We start from the raw sequence: 15,603 nt of genomic DNA, 5'->3' as shown, positions 1-15,603 counted from the left end.
ACCAGTTTTGGAGAAGCCAAGATGATGGTTGGTTGGCTCACTGTGTAGAAGAGCATACTCCACCTATTTGTCATATGTACAAAAAGTCTTTTTCAGAGAATCTAATATTGCATAAGACATACAATGTCATAATATTAAAGTTGCAATAATTGTGATGATAAATAGAGAGTAACACTGATAGCGAATAAGAAGATATTTTTTGCAATGCCCCCCTTGGGAAAGATAAAGAGTCTCAGAGTTTTATGTTCAGGTCTTTTAATTAGGAGAGAGCAAAGGCTTTCATTAGTAGGCAAGGAAGCCTAACACAGCTAGATCAGGGTTAGAGTTAGATATGTCACTGAATGAAGTTACTGGTAAAGGATTTCCAGAAATAGTCCTGTGTACATGGGTATTCCCACCTTAACTATATTGAATACGAGCATTTAAATAAAGGTTCCCCACTCCCTTATATAAATTTTAAACATACAGATTATCACGAGTATCTGGAAGTGGATCAGAAAATCAAAAGGATGCTAAATATTTTGTCTCAAAGAATTACATATGTGAACCTTTACAGATATTAGAGTGAACAATATAAATTTTTTTCTAGGTTAAAAAGCCAAATACTGGCAATTTTATATATTTATATATATTTGCTCATGTATGAAATGACATAAATAGAAGCGCGGTGGCTCATGCCTGTAACCCCAGCACTTTGAGTGGCCTAGACAAGCGGATCATGAGGTCAGGGGCTCGAGACCATCCTGGCTAACACGGTGAAACTCTGTCTCTACTAAAAATACAAAAAAAAATAAAAAAAAAATTAGCTGGGCGTGGTGGCGGGCACCTGTAGTCCCAGCTACTTGGGAGGCTGAGGCAGGGGAATGGCGTAAACCTGTGAGGCGGAGCTTGCGGTGAGCCGAGATCGCGCCACTGCACTCCAACCTAGGCAACAGAGCAAGATTCCGTCTCAAAAAAAAAAAAAAAGAATATTAACTGTAGTTTTTTGGTTTTTTGAGACGGAGTCTTGCCATGTCTCCCAGGCTGGAGTGTGGTGGCTCAATCTCAGCTCACTGCAACCTCCACCCCCCGGGTTCAAGTGATTCTCCCATCTCATCCTCCCAAAGTAGCTAGGATTACAGGCACCCGCCACCACGCCCAGCTAATTTTTTGTATTTTTAGTAGAGATAGGGTTTCACCATGTTGGCCAGGCTGGTCTTGAACTTCTGACCTCATGATTTGCCCGCCTCAGCCACCCAAAGTGCTGGGATTACAGGCATGAGCCATGTCACCCAGCCTGTAGTATTGCTTTTACAAGTGGAAGTCTGGAAATGATCTAAATGGCTAAACAGGAGATTAGTAAATAAAGTATGGTACAGCCATATAATACAATACTGATTGTCAAAAGAAAAAATTAAAAAGCTGCATACCACCTTGAAAATTTCTTAAGATATATTGTTGTGTGAAAAAAGTATGGTGTAAAACTAGTTGGTATAGTAAGCTACCTTTTGCATAAAAGCAGGGAGGAGGGTAAAACGATACATCTGCATTTGCTTGTATAGACATAAAGAAACTCTGAAAGAATACATAAGAGATTAATAGTAGTAGTTTACTTTTGGAGGAGGATGAACCGTGTGGATCGAAGACAGATGTTGGAGGAAGACTTTTTCATGTATTTTTTAGCCATTTATATGTATGATCTAGTCAAAAGCAATTTAAGATTTTGAACATTTAGATAGAGTGATCAGAAACTGGAGAATGATTCTTCCTGTGCCTTCTGTCTACAACAATACAATGTTAAATTGTAATCATCTCTATGAAATTTAGTTTCAAGTGTTTGCAGAATAACCATTATTATAGATTTAATTATAAACATTAGTTTGTTTTTTGGCATGCTGTCTTTGTTTCACATTAGAGGATACAATATCTAAAAGGCCTTTTCTTTTTTTTTTTTTTTTTTTTTGAGACGGAGTCTCGCTGTCGCCCAGGCTGGAGTGCAGTGGCCGGATCTCAGCTCACTGCAAGCTCCGCCTCCCGGGTTCACACCATTCTCCTGCCTCAGCCTCCCGAGTAGCTGGGACTACAGGCGCCCGCCACCTCACCCGGCTAGTTTTTTTGTATTTTTTAGTAGAGATGGGGTTTCACTGTGTTAGCCAGGATGGTCTCGATCTCCTGACCTCGTGATCCACCCGTCTCGGCCTCCCAAAGTGCTGGGATTACAGGCTTGAGCCACCGCGCCTGGCCTAAAAGGCCTTTTCAAAAGAAATTTTTTGTGATACAGATTCTTTAGTCATATAATTGCAAAAACAACACTGAAAATTCCTGTGTGCCCTTCACCTAGTTTTCCCCATGGTTACTATCCCTAAACCCTGGCTACCACTGATCCGTTCTCTATCTGTATAAACCTGTCATTTAGAGAATACTATATAAGTGGATTTATAAAGTATGTAATATTTTGAGATTAGCATTTAACAATTACTTTTTGCACTCTCAATCCCCATATTTCATTTTCATATTTTTATTTCTTATTTAGAGATGGGGTCTTGTCATGTTGCCCAAGCTGCTTTCGAATTCCTGGGCTCAACTGATCCTTCTGCCTCCGCCTCTCAAATAGCTGGAACTACAGGTGCATGCCACTGCGCCTGGTTCCATATGTCTTGTTTTGTTTTGTTTTTTAAGTCAGGTTTATTGAGGGATAATTTACATACTATAAAACTCACCCTTTTCAGTGTGTAGTTCTATGATTTTTTAAAATAGTTTTGTTTTGGTATAATTAGTATATAACAAATTACACATTTCAAGTATCAAATTTGATGAGTTTACATATATTTGTGAAGGCATCATCACAACCTACATAATGATCCATCCATCCTGAAAAGTTTCCTTATACTACTTTGTAATCCATTTTTCCAACACTACACACTCATTCCCAGGCAACCACTTTGCTTTCCATTACTATAGGTTCGCATTTTCTAGATTTTTATCTAAATGGAATCACACAGTATATTTTTTCATTTCTCCTGAGTAAATACCTAGAAGTAGAATGGCTGTGTCATATAGTAGGTATATGTTTACCTCCTTTACAAACAGCCAAACTGCCAAAATGACTGTACCATTTTATATTCCCACCAGCAATATGTGCAGTTCCAATTTCTCCATATCCTCACCAACATTTGGTATGGTCAGTCTTTGTAATTTTAGCCTTTCTAGTGGGTATAGTAGTGTATTAGTCCATTCTCATGCTGCTATGAAGAAATACTTGACACTGGGTAATTTATAGAGGTTTAATTGACTCACAGTTCTGCATGGCTGGGGAGGGCTTGAAATGTACAATCATGGCAGAAGGCACCTCTTCAAAGGGTGGCAGGAAAGAGAATGAAAGACAGCAGGGAAAATGCCAGACACTTATAAAACTATCAGATCTCATGAGAACTCACTATCATGAGAACCGCATGGGGAAAACTACCCCCATGATTCAATTACCTCCCACTGGGTCCCTCCCATGACACATGTGATTATGGGGATTACAATTCAAGATGAGATTTGGGTGGAGACACAGCCAAACCACGTCAAGTAGTATCTCATTGCAGTATTAATTTACATTTCCCCAATAACTATTGATGCTGAGCATCTTTTCATGTGCTTATTTGAACAGACAGAAGCCATACTGAAATGGATCAAAAGAAAGCATGCATAGTGAAGAAGGAATGAGCTCAAATCACGCCTTGGAAAATTTTGGCAGTGGAAATGGAAGAAACACATATGATAGTGAACTTAAAGAGGGTTTCTTGGCTATGGGGAAGGACCAGTAGAGGAGATTAAAAGAACAAGAGAAAGACATGAAATAATTGACGAAGAAAGGTTAGAGAAGAGATGGGATGAGAATGTGATAAGGATACAGGTTACCTTTGCAAGGAAGAGACAGAAGGTGAGATTGAAATTAGGTGAAGAAATACATTTTGAGATGGTGGCCAGGGAAACTCAAGGGCCTTGCTCAACCTTCCTCACAACATTGGGGAGGAGCTTATCTATTGAGACTAAAATAGAAGGAACTGGGCCTGGGACTTGAGAAGGATGACAGGAGTTGAAACTGATGTTATGAGAAAGTGGTGGGTTGGGAATCAAACAGAGATAAGTAATGGGATTATCAAATGGCTTTAAGAGCACTCACAAAGAATCTATGCTTGTAAAATTTAATATTCCCTTTCCTTGGTTGTATTTCCTTTCCCTGGTTGTCAAGAGTTCCCAGAAAAAGGACATAAATGGGTCAAACAGTTCCATAACTATACTACCTCACAACACTTTTACATTCTCAAGCTCTCTCTCTTCCATTTTTGAGACTTACAACCTGTTTGGTACGTAGAAGAGGTTCCACTCTATACATGAAGAAACAGAAGGTGAGCGAGTGGCTTTCCCACAATGCTAGGCTAGCTGGAACTTGAATCCAGATTTTTTTGTTCTGATTCTAGTAATTAGCATGTCCCATAATTCCCTTGCTGCATCCTGCTGCTATCTACCTTCATTGCTCTTCATTATTGTTCTGACCTTAAAAACTGCCTCAGTTTCTTAATTGTTATCCTACCTTTCTAATCCACCCCACATTCTGCTCCATTCCTTCCTAAACAACTTTGCTCGTGTTGTACAGAAGCAGAAGTCTGTGGAGAAGTCAGAGTAGCATCTAAGCCTGAGAAGCTGCTCAGAGAAAGGGCAAGAAGAGTTTGGTGTACCTGAGGACTCAGTTTGCAAACAGAAAAAGCACCAACTATCAAGCTGCAGCCATGGTTTGCCATTTAGAATGGATGGCCTGATTCTCAGTGTTTTCTTAGGGTCTGTGGTGAGGAAAGACAAAATAAATCAGTAGAGAGCAGCCGTCAGTGAGCCAGAGAGAAACAGCAGCCAGGGTTCTTCTCTAAAACAACCAATCTAATATAGACTCGTCCTCCTTATAATACCTCCCAGGGCAGGGCTGCAAAGCTGGAAATGATAAGAGCTTTTGGGCTATAACTCCTCACTCACCTCCTCCCTTCAACCAGCCTTCCAAATTCCCCTTAACTGAGACAAAGCCTAAGAGTCTCCTCCAGAAAATCAGTATACAATAATGTTTTAAAGCAAACCTGAAACTGGCACCTTCACTTTGCTTAGGATGAAAATTTTGGTTTCTAATGTGTTGGGCAATCTGTATAAAAAGCTATAAAGGTTAAGTGTCTAGTACAAATAATTCTTGGGTATTTGTGAACACAATAGGTTTTTGTTTGGTTTTGTTATTGTGGTTTTTTTTTTTAGAAATTAAGCTCCCTCTGACCTTGAAACAGTCATTTTGCTACTGTAGACTGTGATGCAAATTAAGGCATTTCTATTCTTATTTCCAAGTCTGCTGCATAAAATAAGTGTGTGCTTTTCAAAGTCAATTGACAGCCTAATGTTGCACATTTAGCTACATCAACACTTCACCAGCTTATTTCATTATTATTTGACTAACTCATTTTAAAATTTATCAAGAAAAGTATAATTTTCTCCTCTCATGGTTTCTGGTCTTAAAAAACTAATACCAACAGTTTGAAAGTTCCCCTGATGTTGCAACTTGTGTACAAAGCAGGTCTAAAAAGCAGCCTCACAACTTTATTATAAAAGTAGATCACTTTTCTAAATGCATTAAGGTTAACGTAAATACAACTGTGCAATTCTTTATTTTAAGCTTTGTTTTGAAGGCAGAACTCTCACAAACTAAATCATCTTTAAACTTGTACTTTTTAGTTTGCACTTGTTACAAAAACAAGCAATTATTCTATAGCAGAGCATCTCATGTTTTCCTAGAGCTAAATGATATCGTGAAGTAGCAAAAATCTTGTGGACCAGAATGATAGCAATATTTCTCCTTTGAACCATTAAAGAAAAAAAATGAATAAATTTAAGGGAAACCCCTCTTTAAAAAAAAAAAAAAAAAAAGGCTTCTTGTGTTATATCTAATCCACTTTCACACAGTTTTTCTTAATTACACTACAGCTGTCTGGTAAGGCACAACTGACCACTTCCATCATGAAAACAAACTGTACCCTACCATCTAAAGTTCTCGATTAAAAAGCAAATGTTTTTGTGAGCCCAGAGAAAACGGGTGCAGCTGCTCCATTTCACGAGGCAGGCACCTCTACTCCATTCAGCTGTGAAGAATGGCAATGACTGTAAATTGTTCTTCCTGATCGGTTCCACAATAAAAACAAACCACACTACTTTCAATTTTTCAAAGCCAATTTTTTTAAGCCTCCAGTACACTGGAAACAAGAGTTGTGTTCTTCTGATTCATGGCCTTTGATTTCTACATAAACATCCCTGTATGCATGTAAAAACAGGTCCCTGCAGGATACTCACAGACTGTATATATTAACTTACCAGATGTACCAGAAGATAGAAATGCCATCAGCCTACCTTTCAAAGCAAGATACTATTTAACAGCTTAAACTGCCTGTGACTAAAGAATGACTGCAAAGAACATACCGTATGTGGAGAGGCATTAGGTAGTTCATGAGAAAACTTCAGCATATTCACAAAAAGTACAACAAATGGTTTTTAACTTGTGTTTTAAGGCTCTCCATTAAAATCCACAGAAAGGAATTAAGGTCAAGAAACACATCTGCATTTTGCAACTAAAACACTAACATTTAGCTATTATTGGAAACCTAATAGTAGCTAAAATGATTGACACAAGTTTGTTGAGAAACTTCTAAATATTCCCAGTTAATTTATAATGCTCAAACAGTAATTACAATTTAATCTTTAGGTCTCCAAAGTATTTTTTTTTAATCAAACACACACTTGTCAATTTCAAAATGTTAGCGCATGCTTCTGCCATATTTATATAAATCATATATATACATACACAGATATATATATACTTACAAGCATGGAGCACTATACTAATATCTAATGCACATTTTTTAAACATATACAAAAATAGCTGTTAAGAATAGGATACAATTGTTTATAAATAGAAGTTTTAAGACTTTGCACACCTCCTATGGGTAATCTTGCACAGCTCCTGAGGCACCAGCCCCTCCACTCTCACAACCACCCATGGAGACCCTAAGTGGGCCACAGCTAATGTGAGGCCAAACCACGCCCTTAGTGGCTTTGGATGAATTATTTGATTGCTATAATTTCTACCCCTGCCCTCAAGAAGATTGTTTATGGAAACATAAGAATATAATCTAGTTTAGATCAGCTTTTAATTCTGACTCATGACTGCAGGGTTGCAATGGAACTCAAATGTGAGAAAACATTATGGAGATTTAAAATACAAGAAAATGTTCCTATCTGTGAACCCCCAACTTCAGTGGCAAAACTGCTAGCAGCCAATGATTATTCTCTCACACCTGACAGCCATCAAAATCACCTAAATCAGCAAAGAGGTTTATACTGAAAATAACCTCCTGTGGCTGCCGCAGTGATGGCACCCTCTAACCATCAGCCTTTCCATATAGCTCCAATATATTGATATTTTACGTTTCCAAACTGTCTCACTTACAACCTCATTCCTTCCAAAAACCCTAGCTATATGTGATTTCAGGCAAAGGAAGTTCTCAGCAAATGATGAGACTTTATTTTAATTGAGCCCTGTCAATAATGCATTGTAATAGATATTTATTGGGTATATACAACTTAGTCTGATTTTGCTAGAAGCTGTCAATACAATTATCCTTGTCCTCAAAGAGTTCCAAGGAAAAAAAAAAAAAAAAACGAAAAACCTCCATCTAACAAAAATTTACCTAGTATTTGCTTTCTTTCTTTCTGTCATTTGTTCTCAGGCTCCTTTACAGGGTCCTCTTCCTCCACCTGTGTTACTCTCTAGGGTTACTCTCTTCTCACTCCATCGCTAGGGGATCTTATCCAAGACTAACTCAAGATACACCAAGACATCTTTCATTACCAAAGCCATTTCTAAATAACAAATATTTTTCTTAAGTTTTACATCATACGCCCCATACTTTCAACTGCTTACCTGATTTCTCCAACTGGATGTCCAAGAGCAGTTCACCTGAACACTTCCAGAAATGAACTCATGATCGTCTCCATATAAACTGCTCCTCATTCTGTATTTACTCTCTCAATTCACAGGAATCATCATTCCTTCAACTCTTATAATCACTGAATGTCAAATTCTAATCAATCCTCCCTCCTAGATGCCTCTCAAACTTGTCTCCTCTCCATCACCATCACCTTAATTCAACACCCTCCTAACTGGTCTTTTCTCTCTAATTTCTGCCTTCCTTGACTCACCCCTCAACATCACAGCCGGAGTCATGTTCCTACATACTCAGACCACCTACCTCTCTTGCTTTAATAAGGGGAAGCAGGCAGTATCTTGAGAAGAGTGGTGTTTTTAGGCCAAGGGGGATTGAGAAATGTTTATAAGCTGGGAGGAAAGGGACTGTGGTAAGAAAGGAATGAGAGTCAATGATAAACAGAGCAAGATCCCAGAGCATCAGGCAAGCTAGGCAGGCTCCAGAGCCCTGGAGAGAGGGGATGGCTTGATAGATACACTTTCCTCTGGGGGAGAAAGGAAGACTGTAAGGATGAATGTGATGAAGGTAAGTTTGAATGTGTAGGGGAGGCAAGCTGAGGGAGTATGTGCCAGATATTATCTATTTCCTTAGAAACATGAGAAGGGAGGTAGATTATTACTTTAAAATGAGGGCATAAGTAGGGCTGAGTGCCTGAGAAAAGCAGTTCCAGTTTGGAACAGTCACTACTAATAATGAAGAAAGCAGCTGATTAGAAATAAGTTTGAAAAAATAAAAAACAGGGAAAGAAAAGTCATCCTGAGCACTGAGCTGAGGCTGGAAATCATAAATCTGTACCAGAGACAATCAGCACAGTAAGAGGAAAGTTGGTTGCAAAGGTGGTGAGCAGGAGAAGCGGGAAGAGTGTGATTATGGTGCTGATGGGCTATAAATCACCAACAGCTCTCAACGCCTACTTTTATCCATTTAGCTCAGTTTCCTCAAGGCCAGTGCAATTTAGTCCCTGTTCCTCTCCTGGAATGTGTGTTCCAACCATAATGAACATACTGTACCATTTCCAGAACATGCCACACTATCAGGACTCTGTCATAGGACATGCTGCTTCCTCTACATAAATGCACTTCTCCCTTCTCCCCTCTCCTTTCCTCTGTCTTCCTTCACTGCAAAAAAAACCATTCCAAAATAAATTTGATTGGCCTGGGTGAGCAGCCCACCAAACCACTAAGCTGGGTGCACAGCAAGTACTCAACAAGCATTTCACTGGGGAAGGAGTCATATGGTATGTTGCAAAAACCCATCCTGTCACTGAGGGAGGCTCTCTAAGGCACATGAAGAAAAGGGAATAATGGGTATCATCAAGTATCCCCTCTACTCTATCATGTTTAATAAACTTGTATATCATTCCTCAGGTCCTTGTTTCCCTAATTCAATCTAAATTCAAAATATAATCCTCTAAAGTTCTCCAAAACTTAAAAAAAATGAACATTGGCCAGGCGCGGTGGCTCAGGCCTGTAATCCCAGCACTTTGGGAGGCCGAGACGGGCGGATCACAAGGTCAGGAGATCGAGACCATCCTGGCTAACCCGGTGAAACCCCGTCTCTACTAAAAAAAATACAAAAAACTAGCCGGGCGAGGTGGCGGGCGCCTGTAGTCCCAGCTACTCGGGAGGCTGAGGCAGGAGAATGGCGTAAACCTGGGAGGCGGAGCTTGCAGTGAGCTGAGATCCGGCCACTGCACTCCAGCCTGGGCGACAGAGCAAGACTCCATCTCAAAAAAAAAAAAAAAAAAAAAAGAACATTAAAGAGCAATTATTTTTGAGATTTTTATGGAAGTTAAAGCTACTTAGTCTCCCTAATTGACAGGAGCAGATTGATTAAGTTTTCACTGAGAGTTCCTATCTCTACAACTATTTCCCTTACCATGTTACCCTAAAAGACAAATGAGTATCTGGAGCTCAGCTTGACTGGTATGCCGAAATGTGCAAATTGCAGCCAAACAAAAGCTAAATTTCTGGACAGATGAATGAAAAGGGACATCTGGTCTTGGTGTTTCTGCTCCTCCTTTCTTGATTCAGAGTTCAGAAATTCACAATGCACTGATCCTTTTAGTCACTACTCATTCTAGCCCCCTCCTTTTAATCATCTCCATCCAATACCACAGAGATCTAAAGGTATTAATTAGTTGCTCACTCATTAATTCAGTAAACAGTTACTGACTTAACTAATATGTTATAGTCACTGGAAAACATACAAAGATGAATAACATAAGAAGTTTACTGGCTGGAGAAGAAGAAAAAGTACAAAATTATTACATATAATATAGTAAAGTACTATAATACACTATGCATTCATTTATTTATTCAACGAATACGAAATACCTAATATACACCAAGCACTACTTTCAGTGCTGAGGATTCAGCAGTGAAAAAAGTAGGAGGAAAAAAAAGTAACACTTGTCCTCAAGGAGTTTAACTGATAAACAAATGAGCAAATAAAATGAAGCAGGACATTGAAGGCAGCAATTCCTCCAGAGCAGGAGAAGTTTTCAGGCCTCCTCAGAGGAGCTGATAGCAGTTTAATCTCGGAGGATGAGCAGAAATGCACAGGCAGAAGAGGAAAGTGATCCAGGAACATGGTCCCAGGAAGCAAAGAGTCCAGACATGTAAGAGAACAGTGTGTGGAGTTCAGAATGGCAGAAAAACTTGCTCCAGTAAGAAGTCCGAAGGGGGATAAATAAGCCCAAATATCCTTCTGTTAGACTGTAGTTAGGAAATGAGGAAATCCCTCTCAAAACACAAGTTTGGCAAAATTATCCTTGTTCTCTTTTTACGAGAAACTGAAGGTTGCTTTTCTGTTTCCATTTTTTTCCCACAGGTATAGAAAAATAAAATTTTTAGGCAATGAGTTTGACTAAATTTTCATTTTAAATTTGATAAATCTGCCAGGGTATTGGACATACAAAAACAAATAATAATATTAATTAATTAAAAAGTAAGCAAACACAAGAACCAAAACAAATAAATTTCCAGGTTACTATGGGCTGGACATTTTAAAAAGAAGCCTTTCTAAGATAGGAAAGTCATGAATAAGAAAATAAAGTCATAATAGAAAAACCAGTATGTTCATGTTCACGTTCAGAGTATGACGTGTGCTACACAAATTAATATTTACATATCTGAAAGATAGCTAATTCCTAGAATGAAGAAGCAAGAAAGCATATACAGTATTTAAGGATGGGAGGCAGTAGAAAACAGAGTGAAGAGCCAGCTTGCTTGCGATCTCATCTTAGCCTTGCCTCTCACTAGATTTGTAATCTTGGGCAAGTTGCTTAGTCTCAGTTTCTTTATATGTAATACAGAGTTATAATAATGGTATCTACCTTAAAGAATTATTTTGAGGCTTAAACAAGGTTCTTCAAATCAGTACCTGGCCCCTAACTGTTACTATTGTGAGGTGGTCATGGTTATTGTTGCTATTATGATCCAGAGCTGGCACTTTACTATAGAGTCCATATTAAACTATTGATGATCTTCTGAAAAAATGTTTATCCTTTTATCAAACTGTAAAAATGCTGCTTTCCAGCTACTACTACTCTGGAATTGAAACCTAAAACAAACATGCTTAGCAATGCAGATTGTTTAATCCTACTTTTGTTTAAGAACGTAATTTCTTGAAATGCTCACTATTCACAATAAACATTAATGACCATCTCTGAAGCAATACACTCATGCCATCTTTTTAGGGTGAAAGAACCTTAAAAGACAGAACTTGAAACTGTTGCTTCTATCATACCTGTCTAGAGGATTTATGGAGGCAGAATAGGTAAGAATGCCTATAGAATCCACCAAAATATGAATTCCACTAGACAGTAAGTTTCCATAAAGGCAAGGATTTTTCCTGAGTTCACCAATATGTAATCAATATCTAGATCTGTGCCTGGAACATGGCAGGATCTTAATATTTCAAAATAAATGAATAATATGGTTTAAAATGAATTGTTCAAATCTTAGATAAAGAAGTACCCATTTGTAGGAAATTAAATATATATTTAAATGAAAAAATGAATACTAGGTAAGTTTTTTAAACAATCACAGGTTTGGGTTTTAAATGAGATGCTATCTTCAACGTTAACCAGCTCACAATATAAGAAGGAAAACCTGTAGATGACCTAAAGAGGGCTGTATGTTTTAAACCAAAGCAGCACCTGTATTATTTTCAGAAGAAATTCAACAAGAAGCAGTTATGAATGTGTAAACTATAAGGCTTTGGAAGTTCTTTTATTATGTGAGTAACAGCAAGTATCTCCTGGACTTGCAGCTGGTGTACTCTTTCTAAACTACACGAGGACCTATTTTATTCACTATGGAGTTTGAAACCTGAGGCAATATCAGTTTATTAATCAGATGAACTTTAATGTTAAACAGTAAAAGTTTTATTTCCTAATATAAATTGTGGATCTGCAGAAAGAAGTAACAAATAGCATGTCATTGGGCATGCCTGGAATAAGCAATAACTTGTAGTAAAATGTATTTTTAAAAATTGATTAACTACACATGTACTCTGGGAGAAAAACAGACAAGTAAATTTTGCTGCTATTGGCAAGGCTGCTCTATTATAATCTTATGTTTTAGCACAATCACTGTTACATTAAAAGAAGAAAACTGCTACAGTTGGATCCTATCTGCCATATTTGGATTCTAACAGAAGATCTATCCCAAACAAATGGCCAGAAGGCTAATTCTGATTACAATTCTTATTCCACTATTACAATGATATGTAACTGAGGAGAACTGCTCTACCATTTGTTGTATATAAAAGGACTACTTAGTTGGCTAAGCAATTAATAAATATTCAAGAAAAAAAAACCCAGATACTAAATAGAGGGAAATAATTATTCCTAAAAGTTTGAGTAGAACATTCTATTTATAAAACCAGATGGATATATGCTTACTAAATAAGCCTGTAGATCCCAGTTTCCCCTCTTGCTTAGCATACTGTATCCCCAGTACCTAACAGAGAGTTTGAAGCTCAACAAATATTGACTAAACATATTAATGATTTCTCAATCAACAAAAGTATTGCTCATAACAAGAATGTGAGCTTCGTAAGGCCAAAGACCACACCTCATTCACAATCCTCAGGGCAGGCCTACCTCAATCCCTGACACAGAGACAAAAGTCAAGAAATGAATGGGTCAGTAAAAGTAAACAAAGTCAATGACCTAAACAGTTTCAATTTTAAAAAGTAAATTTTAGGATTTTAATACTAAGCTACCAAAATTACTAAATTTGTTTAATATGATAAATTTACTTTTCATAAGATTTTAAAAAAGAGAGTAGCCAAAAATCAAAATTTAATCAGAATTAGAACTTTTTATAAGTCATCAATAGTTTCTGAAACAATGGTATGATTGATTTAATATTATTATTTTTAAACATTGTAGTACTGCACTTGAAGCAAAAGGAGTATTTTGAGAGACACAGCTCAAGACCAGGTTAAACATTTGGCTACTGGAAGAAAAAGGACAGACACAGAAGAGACAGATATATAGAGTGAACTGATGAGATATGGGTGAAGGAACTTGAGATTTTTGATCAGTGAGATGTTGTCCTCACTGGCATAAGTAGAAAGCTATATATTTGTCAGATTTGGGAAGGGAAGACTAAAAACAGGACTTCAATAATTTAAGTGTGTGAACACTGAAAGACAGCTTAAGACAATACCTGATTTTCTAAGTCCTTTAAAAAAGAAAAAGAATGATATTAAGAATTAGAGCAGAGGCGTCACCAGTAGTAGGCAGTGACAGCTGAAGTACAAACACGATCAGAGCTAAGATACAGCAGGTATATACAGGGAAGGAAGTGCTTTCAAAAGAAAACAGCAGGCCAGTTTTGGAGATCAGAGGTAAAGCAGTCAAAGAAATTCTAGAAGCCAAGATCAAAAAGGGTGCTTGGAGAAAGGGCAGGGTACCCTGGCAAAGACATCAGAATAGTTCTTGAGTATATACACTGAATCACATATTGTAAACAAGAGGCAGAGTAATCAGACCAGTATAGACAACATTAAAAATATGATCTCATTCTTAAAACACACTGCTTCCAATCAATTCTGGCACTGTTACCTAATGGAGTTCCTCATACAGTCCAAACTTACCTCAAGTGATCCAGCTCCCATCAATGCCTTAAGATGCGATTTCACTATCTGCTTAATTGGCCTAGGTATTGAGAACTGCCTATGAACGAGTTCACACTACTCTCACCTTCCATAGTCTCAGCTTCATCTAAACAAATTTGTCTTCCAACAAGTTGCTTATATCCACTGTATAACTTCATATTGCTTTACTACTTAACCAAAGCAATTTTATTTTTAAAAATTATTTTTATTACATTAAATTCTCCCCTGTTCTAAGAACTGCAGCTTCTATTTTTTCAGCACTCAATATATTGATAGCTATGGGTCTGGACATTCTTAAGTTGATATAAGACAAATGTGGTCTTAAATACTGACAACTTGTAAGAGATTTCTGCTTCCCTGCTTTATTGTAATGAGCTTGCAAGATGACCCCCCCGAAATGGCAACGGCTCTTTGTGACTGCCATATCACACTGTAACCTCATATCTGCTTTGCTGTCTGATAGCACCTGACTCCCTTTCATTATTGCTAAGCATTGTCTCTCATTAAATATCTATTTCAGATTATTCGTTCTTATATGTATTAGTTCGTATTTTCTTAGGCGGAATCTCACTATTTCCTATGACATTTCTAAAACTTTTTGGTATCTTCTTTTCTATTGCTATTTGAAATGCTTCCCAATTTACTATCATTTCTAAAACTAGTTGACATACTTCGTTTCTAATTTTAGATTTTTAATGAAAATGCAAAGGAAAACCAGATAATATATCTTCTTAGAGGCTGTATTATTTCATCTTAGAATGAATCTAAGTAAAAGCTGTAAATCATCATGCTATTAAGTCAAGTAAACCTGAACTGTTTACTTATTACATAAATCACTCTACTAATTTTGTAACTAATTTTGCAGTTTTAGTTGAGACGGGGTTTCTCCATGTTGGTCAGGCTGGTCTCGAACTCCTGACCTCAGGTGATCTGCCAGCCTCGGCGTCCCAAAGTGCTGGGATTGCAGGCATGAGCCACCACTCCTGGCCTAAATTTCAATCTTAAATACATTTAAATTTGTAAAATTCAAATGTCTTTGTGACTCCAATGACTGTAAAAATGTCATTGGCTTTGCATGTTCTCATTTATAAATGAGAGTTAAACATTGAGCACACAGGGACATAAATACAGGAATGACAGACACTGTGGTCTACTGGGGGTGGGGAAGGGAGAAGAATGTGGGCTGAAGAACCATCTATTGAGTACTATGCTCACTACCCAGGTGATGGGATCCACACCCCAAACCTCAGCATTATGCAATAGTCCCATATCACGAACTTGCACATGTACCCCTTGTATCTAAAATACAGGCTAAAATTTAATTGAAGAAAAATTAATAAACAAAGAAATAATTTTAAAATGTCATTGGCTTTAATTAAATAAAAAGCACTTCAATTAAATATCAATGATCCATATTTAATATTTTAAATACTAC

The 15,603-nt window shown here is 37.5% G+C and overlaps 1 protein-coding gene and 1 long non-coding RNA gene across 2 annotated transcripts in view; both read right to left on the bottom strand.

Annotated features, from left to right (window-relative positions):
• UMAD1 (UBAP1-MVB12-associated (UMA) domain containing 1) overlaps window positions 1-15,603 on the bottom strand; it is a 559,686-nt gene that overhangs the window by 93,396 nt on the left and 450,687 nt on the right. The gene's annotated exons all lie outside the window — the stretch shown is intronic.
• The window catches only part of LOC126949979 (uncharacterized), a 30,889-nt gene continuing 21,197 nt past the window's right edge, over window positions 5,912-15,603 (bottom strand). Inside the window, exon 2 of the long non-coding RNA XR_007724019.1 lies at window positions 5,912-15,603. This is a non-coding gene — a long non-coding RNA (uncharacterized LOC126949979).

The sequence above is a fragment of the Macaca thibetana genome, chromosome 3, assembly GCF_024542745.1.
Source record: "Macaca thibetana thibetana isolate TM-01 chromosome 3, ASM2454274v1, whole genome shotgun sequence".
Lineage (NCBI taxonomy): Eukaryota > Metazoa > Chordata > Mammalia > Primates > Cercopithecidae > Macaca > Macaca thibetana.
The sequence above is the reverse complement of the archived record's forward strand: the minus strand, read 5'-3'. Positions and strand labels throughout refer to the sequence as shown.